Below are 10,000 nucleotides of genomic sequence, written 5' to 3'. Positions count from 1 at the left end.
GTTTGTTCATATTAATTATGCGCATACATTGATAAATGCAACACCTAAAATATACATTGTTGTACCTGATATACAGGTTAATGCTTTATATAATATTAAAACAATATAAATTATATTTATATTGATTATATAAAACTAAGACATTTCGCAACAATTATTTTAGGTATATCAAAAAATTAAACATATTTTATATGTTTAAATATAGACGAATGTATTGAATATAAATTGCGTGTATATTTAATTAATATACATGCGTTGCGTGATGTATTGTTCATATTAAATTATGCGCATACATTGATAAATGCAACACCTAAAATATACATTGTTGTACCTGATATACAGGTTAATGCTTTATATAATATTAAAAACAATATAAATTATATTTATATTGATTATATAAAACTAAGACATTTCGCAACAATTATTTTAGGTATAAAAATAACTTTATTGAAGGAATTGATATATGCCAGTTAAATGGTGTATTTTTAATTTCTTTCAATAAAAACATAATTGACGAATTGTATATTTATATATATTTATAAAACTCTAAGCGGTGGATCACTCGGCTCATGGGTCGATGAAGAACGCAGCAAACTGTGCGTCATCGTGTGAACTGCAGGACACATGAACATCGACATTTTGAACGCATATCGCAGTCCATGCTGTTATGTACTTTAATTAATTTTATAGTGCTGCTTGGACTACATATGGTTGAGGGTTGTAAGACTATGCTAATAAAGTTGCTTATTATTATATATTTTTATAATGATATGCATATGGTATATTATTGGATATATTTATATATTCATAATATTAAATATAAAAGCAATTATCTCAAATATTTATAAAAGAAAAAATGAAGATATACAATTCTTTCTTTTTTCAATTCAAATAATACTGAGAAATGTCTAGCATAAAAAAAATTAAATTTTTTTTAACTAGAATTGTCTCTTATTTAAAGATGCGAAAATTGAAAATATATCAAATATATTGTTCTTCATAGAGATATATTGTTTATATATATATACATTGCTTTATACAACCTCAACTCATATGGGACTACCCCCTGAATTTAAGCATATTAATTAGGGGACGTAAAAGAAACTTAGAGGGAACTTCTTAGTCGGCGCGAGAGAAAACAAATCAGTTTAGCCGTAAGTCATCTTCTCTATATGGCAAATGTGAGATGCAGTGTATGGAGCGTCAATATTCTAGTATGAGAAATTAACGATTTAAGTCCTTCTTAAATGAGGCCATTTACCCATAGAGGGTGCCAGGCCCGTATAACGTTAATGATTACTAGATGATGTTTCCAAAGAGTCGTGTTGCTTGATAGTGCAGCACTAAGTGGGTGGTAAACTCCATCTAAAACTAAATATAACCATGAGACCGATAGTAAACAAGTACCGTGAGGGAAAGTTGAAAAAGAACTCTGAATAGAGAGTTAAATAGTACGTGAAACTGCTTAAAGGTTAAGCCCGATGAACCTGAATATCCATTAGTGAAAATTCATCATTAAAGTTATAATATTTAAATAATATTATAGAAATAGTGTGCATTTTTTCCATATAAGGACATTGTAATCTATTAACATATATAATTTATCATAAAATATGACTTATAGTTTATTCAAATTATTATGCTTGCATTTTAACATAGGATAAATGTCATTAATTTGATAAAGTGTTGATAGATTAATAAGAATACAGTGCGTTAATTTTTCGGAATTATATAATGGCATAATTATCATTGATTTTTGTGTTTATTATATGCACTTGTATGATTAACAATGCGAAAGATTCAGGATACCTTCGGGACCCGTCTTGAAACACGGACCAAGGAGTCTAACATATGTGCAAGTTATTGGGATATAAACCTAATAGCGTAATTAACTTGACTATTAATGGGATTAGTTTTTTAACTATTTTATAGTTAATTAACACAATCCCGGGGCGTTCTATATAGTTATGTATAATAATATTTATATTATTTATGCCTCTAACTGGAACGTACCTTGAGCAGATATGCTGTGACCCGAAAGATGGTGAACTATACTTGATCAGGTTGAAGTCAGGGGAAACCCTGATGGAAGACCGAAACAGTTCTGACGTGCAAATCGATTGTCAGAATTGAGTATAGGGGCGAAAGACCAATCGAACCATCTAGTAGCTGGTTCCTTCCGAAGTTTCCCTCAGGATAGCTGGTGCATTTTAATGTTATATAAAATAATCTTATCTGGTAAAGCGAATGATTAGAGGCCTTAGGGTCGAAACGATCTTAACCTATTCTCAAACTTTAAATGGGTAAGAACCTTAACTTTCTTGATATGAAGTTTAAGGTTATGATATAATGTGCCCAGTGGGCCACTTTTGGTAAGCAGAACTGGCGCTGTGGGATGAACCAAACGTAATGTTACGGTGCCCAAATTAACAACTCATGCAGAAACCATGAAAGGCGTTGGTTGCTTAAAAACAGCAGGACGGTGATCATGGAAGGCGAAATCCCGTAAGGAGTGTGTAACAACTCACCTGCCGAAGCAACTAGCCCTTAAAATGGATGGCGCTTAAGTTGTATACCTATACATTACCGCTAAAGTAGATGATTTATATTACTTGTAATATAAATTTTGAAACTTTAGTGAGTAGGAAGGTACAATGGTATGCGTAGAAGTGTTTGGCGTAAGCCTGCATGGAGCTGCTATTGGTACAGATCTTGGTGGTAGTAGCAAATAATCGAATGAGACCTTGGAGGACTGAAGTGGAGAAGGGTTTCGTGTGAACAGTGGTTGATCACGAGTTAGTCGGTCCTAAGTTCAAGGCGAAAGCCGAAAATTTTCAAGTAAAAATAAATATTACAATTATTGTGAAAATTATATACTTGAATAATTTTGAACGAAAGGGAATACGGTTCCAATTCCGTAACCTGTTGAGTATCCGTTTGTTATTAAATATGGGCCTCGTGCTCATCCTGGCAACAGGAACGACCATAAAGAAGCCGTCGAGAGATATCGGAAGAGTTTTCTTTTCTGTTTTATAGTCGTACTACCATGGAAGTCTTTCGCAGAGAGATATGGTAGATGGGCTAGAAGAGCATGACATATACTGTTGTGTCGATATTTTCTCCTCGGACCTTGAAAATTTATGGTGGGGATACGCAAACTTCTCAACAGGCCGTACCAATATCCGCAGCTGGTCTCCAAGGTGAAGAGTCTCTAGTCGATAGAATAATGTAGGTAAGGGAAGTCGGCAAATTAGATCCGTAACTTCGGGATAAGGATTGGCTCTGAAGATTGAGATAGTCGGGCTTGATTGGGAAACAATAATATGGTTTATGTGCTCGGGCTGGGGAAATAGAGCTATAGTCATTTATGGGGGTAACGTGGGCCCCGGATGGTGTAGTTACGTATACAATTGTGGAACTTTCTTGCTAAAATTTTTAAGAATACTAGTTGGGTCAAACCAATTAGTTCTTATTAATTATAACGATTATCAATTAACAATCAATTCAGAACTGGCACGGACTTGGGGAATCCGACTGTCTAATTAAAACAAAGCATTGTGATGGCCCTAGCGGGTGTTGACACAATGTGATTTCTGCCCAGTGCTCTGAATGTCAAAGTGAAGAAATTCAAGTAAGCGCGGGTCAACGGCGGGAGTAACTATGACTCTCTTAAGGTAGCCAAATGCCTCGTCATCTAATTAGTGACGCGCATGAATGGATTAACGAGATTCCTTCTGTCCCTATCTACTATCTAGCGAAACCACAGCCAAGGGAACGGGCTTGGAATAATTAGCGGGGAAAGAAGACCCTTTTGAGCTTGACTCTAATCTGGCAGTGTAAGGAGACATAAGAGGTGTAGAATAAGTGGGAGATATTAGACTTCGGTTTGGTATCGACAATGAAATACCACTACTCTTATTGTTTCCTTACTTACTTGATTAAATGGAACGTGTATCATTTCCTAGCCATTATACGGATATATTTATTATATCTTATGGTATTGGGTTTGATGCAAGCTTCTTGATCAAAGTATCACGAGTTTGTTATATAATCGCAAACAAATTCTTTAATGAGAGATGCATTCATGTATTATCGATTTGAAAATTTGGTATAACTCCAATTACTCAGGTATGATCCAATTCAAGGACATTGCCAGGTAGGGAGTTTGACTGGGGCGGTACATCTCTCAAATAATAACGGAGGTGTCCCAAGGCCAGCTCAGTGCGGACAGAAACCACACATAGAGCAAAAGGGCAAATGCTGACTTGATCTCGGTGTTCAGTACACACAGGGACAGCAAAAGCTCGGCCTATCGATCCTTTTGGTTTAAAGAGTTTTTAACAAGAGGTGTCAGAAAAGTTACCATAGGGATAACTGGCTTGTGGCGGCCAAGCGTTCATAGCGACGTCGCTTTTTGATCCTTCGATGTCGGCTCTTCCTATCATTGTGAAGCAAAGTTCACCAAGCGTTGGAGTGTTCCGCCATGCAAGGGGACGTGAGCTGGGTTTAGACCGTCGTGAGACAGGTTAGTTTTACCCTACTAATGACAAAACGTTGTTGCGACAGCATTCCTGCGTAGTACGAGAGGAACCGCAGGTACGGACCAATGGCACAATACTTGTTCGAGCGAACAGTGGTATGACGCTACGTCCGTTGGATTATGCCTGAACGCCTCTAAGGTCGTATCCGTGCTGGACTGCAATGATAAATAAGGGGCAATTTGCATTGTATGGCTTCTAAACCATTTAAAGTTTATTATTTATATTTTAAACGACAATGGATGTGATGCCAATGTAATTTGTAACATAGTAAATTGGGAGGATCTTTGATCACCTGATGCCATGCTAGTTACATATGAAAACATTATTTAATACAATGACAAAGCCTAGAATCAATTGTAAACGACTTTTGTAACGGGCAAGGTGTTGTAAGTGGTTGAGCAGCTGCCATACTGCGATCCACTGAAGCTTATCCTTTGCTTGATGATTCGAAATATAAAAAAAATGTAAATATGCATGTGTAAATATGTATATTTAGTATAAAAAATCTTTATATGCTATATCTAAGAAAGCATATAAGGATTTATCACGGGTTGTCCACGTTTCCCTACTAATTGTGGCCTACTAACTGTTTCGTCATCTTATTAGTGACGTGAAAAATGAAAATAATATTTTTCATTTATATTGTTATAAGTCTTAAACCTTATAACGGCGGAAGATGAATTACTTTCGTTTAGGTAGCCAAATGCCTCGTCATCTTATTAGTGACGTGAAAAATGAAAATAATATTTTTCATTTATATTGTTATAAGTCTTAAACCTTATAACGGCGGAAGATGAATTACTTTCGTTTAGGTAGCCAAATGCCTCGTCATCTTATTAGTGACGTGAAAAATGAAAATAATATTTTTCATTTATATTGTTATAAGTCTTAAACCTTAAGACGGCGGGAGTTGAATTACTTTCGCATAGGTAGCCAAATGCCTCGTCATCTTATTAGTGACAGGCAGGAATCAATTCAAGAGATTCCTTCTGTCCCTATTTAAAACCTCACGGATATTAAAAATATTAAACATATATTGTTATAAGTCTTAAACCTTAAGACGGCGGGAGTTGAATTACTTTCGCATAGGTAGCCAAATGCCTCGTCATCTTATTAGTGACGCGCATGATTCAATTCAAGAGATTCCTTCTGTCCCTATTTAAAAACTCACGAATATTAAAAATATTAAAAATATTTTCATATGGATATGCAATCGTATGGATATCCAAATATGTGTGGGAAAGTCGTACTTCCTATACGATAAATGACCGGATTGACGAAACCGTGTTCAAAAAGGTATATAGGGTAGGTGGTGTTCGGCCTACCAATATAATATTAAAATAATATTATATTAAACAGAAGATCGCCAGTATTAATATATAAGCATATGGTTATGAATACATATGCATATAACATATATGAAAATATATGAATATATAAAAAAAAATATATATGAATATGAAAATATTTATATGTATATGGAATATATGGTAGGTGATGATGTTAGCCTACCATATAATATATAATATAATAATTTAATTATATTATATTAAATATGGAAATATTAAAAATATATTAAAAATATTAAAAATATTTTCATATGGATATGCAATCGTATGGATATCCAAATATGTGTGGGAAAGTCATACTTCCCATACAATAAATGACCGGATTGACGAAACCGTGTTCAAAAAGGTATATAGGGTAGGTGGTGTTCAGCCTGCCAATATAATATTAAAATAATATTATATTAAACAGAAGACCGCCAGTATTAATATATGAGCATATGGTTATGAATACATATGCATATAACATATATGAAAATATATGAATATAAAAAAATATATATGGATATGAAAATATTTATATGTATATGAAATATATGGTAGGTGATGGTGATAGCCTACCATATAATATATAATATAATAATTTAATTATATTATATTAAATATGGAAATATTAAAAAATATATTAAAAATATTAAAAATATTTTCATATGGATATGCAATCGTATGGATATCCAAATATGTGTGGGAAAGTCATACTTCCCATACAATAAATGACCGGATTGACGAAACCGTGTTCAAAAAGGTATATAGGGTAGGTGGTGTTCGGCCTACCAATATAATATTAAAATAATATTATATTAAACAGAAGACCGCCAGTATTAATATATGAGCATATGGTTATGAATACATATGCATATAACATATATGAAAATATATGAATATAAAAAAATATATATGGATATGAAAATATTTATATGTATATGAAATATATGGTAGGTGATGGTGATAGCCTACCATATAATATATAATATAATAATTTAATTATATTATATTAAATATGGGAATATTAAAAATATATTAAAATATTAAAAATATTTTCATATGGATATGCAATCGTATGGATATCCAAATATGTGTGGGAAAGTCATACTTCCCATACAATAAATGACCGGATTGACGAAACCGTGTTCAAAAAGGTATATAGGGTAGGTGGTGTTCAGCCTGCCAATATAATATTAAAATAATATTATATTAAACAGAAGACCGCCAGTATTAATATATAAGCATATGGTTATGAATACATATGCATATAACATATATGAAAATATATGAATATAAAAAAATATATATGGATATGAAAATATTTATATGTATATGAAATATATGGTAGGTGATGGTGATAGCCTACCATATAATATATAATATAATAATTTAATTATATTATATTAAATATGGAAATATTAAAAATATATTAAAAATATTAAAAATATTTTCATATGGATATGCAATCGTATGGATATCCAAATATGTGTGGGAAAGTCATACTTCCCATACAATAAATGACCGGATTGACGAAACCGTGTTCAAAAAGGTATATAGGGTAGGTGGTGTTCGGCCTACCAATATAATATTAAAATAATATTATATTAAACAGAAGACCGCCAGTATTAATATATGAGCATATGGTTATGAATACATATGCATATAACATATATGAAAATATATGAATATAAAAAAATATATATGGATATGAAAATAATTATATGTATATGAAATATATGGTAGGTGATGAGGATAGCCTACCATATAATATATAATATAATAATTTAATTATATTATATTAAATATGGAAATATTAAAAATATATTAAAAATATTAAAAATATTTTCATATGGATATGCAATCGTATGGATATCCAAATATGTGTGGGAAAGTCATACTTCCCATACAATAAATGACCGGATTGACGAAACCGTGTTCAAAAAGGTATATAGGGTAGGTGGTGTTCAGCCTGCCAATATAATATTAAAATAATATTATATTAAACAGAAGACCGCCAGTATTAATATATAAGCATATGGTTATGAATACATATGCATATAACATATATGAAAATATATGAATATAAAAAAATATATATGGATATGAAAATATTTATATTTATATGAAATATATGGTAGGTGATGGTGATAGCCTACCATATAATATATAATATAATAATTTAATTATATTATATTAAATATGGAAATATTAAAAATATATTAAAAATATTAAAAATATTTTCATATGGATATGCAATCGTATGGATATCCAAATATGTGTGGGAAAGTCATACTTCCCATACAATAAATGACCGGATTGACGAAACCGTGTTCAAAAAGGTATATAGGGTAGGTGGTGTTCAGCCTGCCAATATAATATTAAAATAATATTATATTAAACAGAAGACCGCCAGTATTAATATATAAGCATATGGTTATGAATACATATGCATATAACATATATGAAAATATATGAATATAAAAAAATATATATGGATATGAAAATATTTATATGTATATGAAATATATGGTAGGTGATGGTGATAGCCTACCATATAATATATAATATAATAATTTAATTATATTATATTAAATATGGAAATATTAAAAATATATTAAAAATATTTTCATATGGATATGCAATCGTATGGATATCCAAATATGTGTGGGAAAGTCATACTTCCCATACAATAAATGACCGGATTGACGAAACCGTGTTCAAAAAGGTATATAGGGTAGGTGGTGTTCGGCCTACCAATATAATATTAAAATAATATTATATTAAACAGAAGACCGCCAGTATTAATATATGAGCATATGGTTATGAATACATATGCATATAACATATATGAAAATATATGAATATAAAAAAATATATATGGATATGAAAATATTTATATGTATATGAAATATATGGTAGGTGATGGGGATAGCCTACCATATAATATATAATATAATAATATTTATTATATTATAATAAATATGGAAATATTAAATTATTTTCATATGGATATGGATATGGATATACATATTCATATGGATATACTAAAATATACTGAAATATACCGATGAGTATATTTAGGTGAGGGTAAAAAGGCAAATAAATACCCAGCTTGACGAAAGTGTGTTCAAAAAGGTATATAGGGTAGGTGGTGTCGTCCTACCAATATAGTATATTATTTATATTATATGAATATACTAAAATACCGATGAGTATTTTTAGGTGAGGGAAAGAAGGCAAATAAATACCCAGCTTGACGAAAGTGTGGTCAAAAAGGTATATATGGTAGGTGGTGTAAGCCTATCTATATAATATAACATACTATATTATATATTATATATACACTATATTGTATACTTAGATAATATCGTTGAAGCGTCTACGTCTTATTATAAATTATAATTTGACAAGTTTCCAATTATTATCGTTAATTTCTGGTTCTAGGCAAATAAAAATTTCTTTTTATTATATCCTAGTAAGTATATGGAATTAAATTTAATTTCATATACGTATATGATAATAGTAGTAATATTATTATTATTATTATTGTATAAATAAATATGAATAAACTATATATATGAAAATATATAAATATATGAAAATTAAAAAGTGCTTAGTTTTATATCATATAAAACTAGACTTTTATATACAAAGAAAATAAATTTTAAATTTATTATCAAAATACATATGCGATAATTTTATTATAAAATTAAGCAAATATATATATGTGAATATATACAAATTGTTGTATGTGAAAATATAAAGATATTTTAGAATTAAATATATGCATAATATTGTATTTTATTAAAAAAAATATTAAAGAAGGCTTATATAAATAAAAAGACCGCCCGCTCATATAAATACCCTAACACAAACGAGGGTTTAAGAAAAAGCCATGAAAAAAATATACCCTGAGGTGTATGCGTTGGGCACCCGAGGGATATATTATAAATATATATATATATATATATATTTTAATAAATGAACGAATATTGAATGCCATATAATAATTGGCCAAATTCGTTAATATTTTAATTTATACAAATATTTGCAATATTTATTTTCTATATATCAATATGAAAATGAAATATATCAAAGATATAAACATTATTCTGGTTGATCCTGCCA

The 10,000-nt window shown here is 30.4% G+C and overlaps 3 non-coding genes across 3 annotated transcripts in view; all 3 read left to right on the top strand.

Annotated features, from left to right (window-relative positions):
* The first annotated feature begins 542 nt into the window (after positions 1 to 542).
* LOC138927391 (5.8S ribosomal RNA) lies at positions 543 to 721 on the top strand. The gene has a single exon (XR_011443899.1). It is a non-coding gene; the product is annotated as a 5.8S ribosomal RNA (ribosomal RNA).
* A 318-nt stretch (positions 722 to 1,039) lies between these two features.
* Positions 1,040 to 4,991, top strand: LOC138927388 (large subunit ribosomal RNA). The gene has a single exon (XR_011443896.1). It is a non-coding gene; the product is annotated as a large subunit ribosomal RNA (ribosomal RNA).
* Positions 4,992 to 9,981: 4,990 nt separating this feature from the next.
* Positions 9,982 to 10,000, top strand: part of LOC138927384 (small subunit ribosomal RNA) — a 1,995-nt gene continuing 1,976 nt past the window's right edge. Inside the window, exon 1 of the ribosomal RNA XR_011443892.1 lies at positions 9,982 to 10,000. This exon is cut by the window's right edge and continues 1,976 nt beyond it. This is a non-coding gene — a ribosomal RNA (small subunit ribosomal RNA).

Source organism: Drosophila bipectinata, unplaced genomic scaffold (assembly GCF_030179905.1).
Source record: "Drosophila bipectinata strain 14024-0381.07 unplaced genomic scaffold, DbipHiC1v2 scaffold_24, whole genome shotgun sequence".
NCBI classification, from domain to species: Eukaryota; Metazoa; Arthropoda; class Insecta; order Diptera; family Drosophilidae; genus Drosophila; species Drosophila bipectinata.
This window is presented reverse-complemented; position numbering and strand designations above follow the sequence as displayed.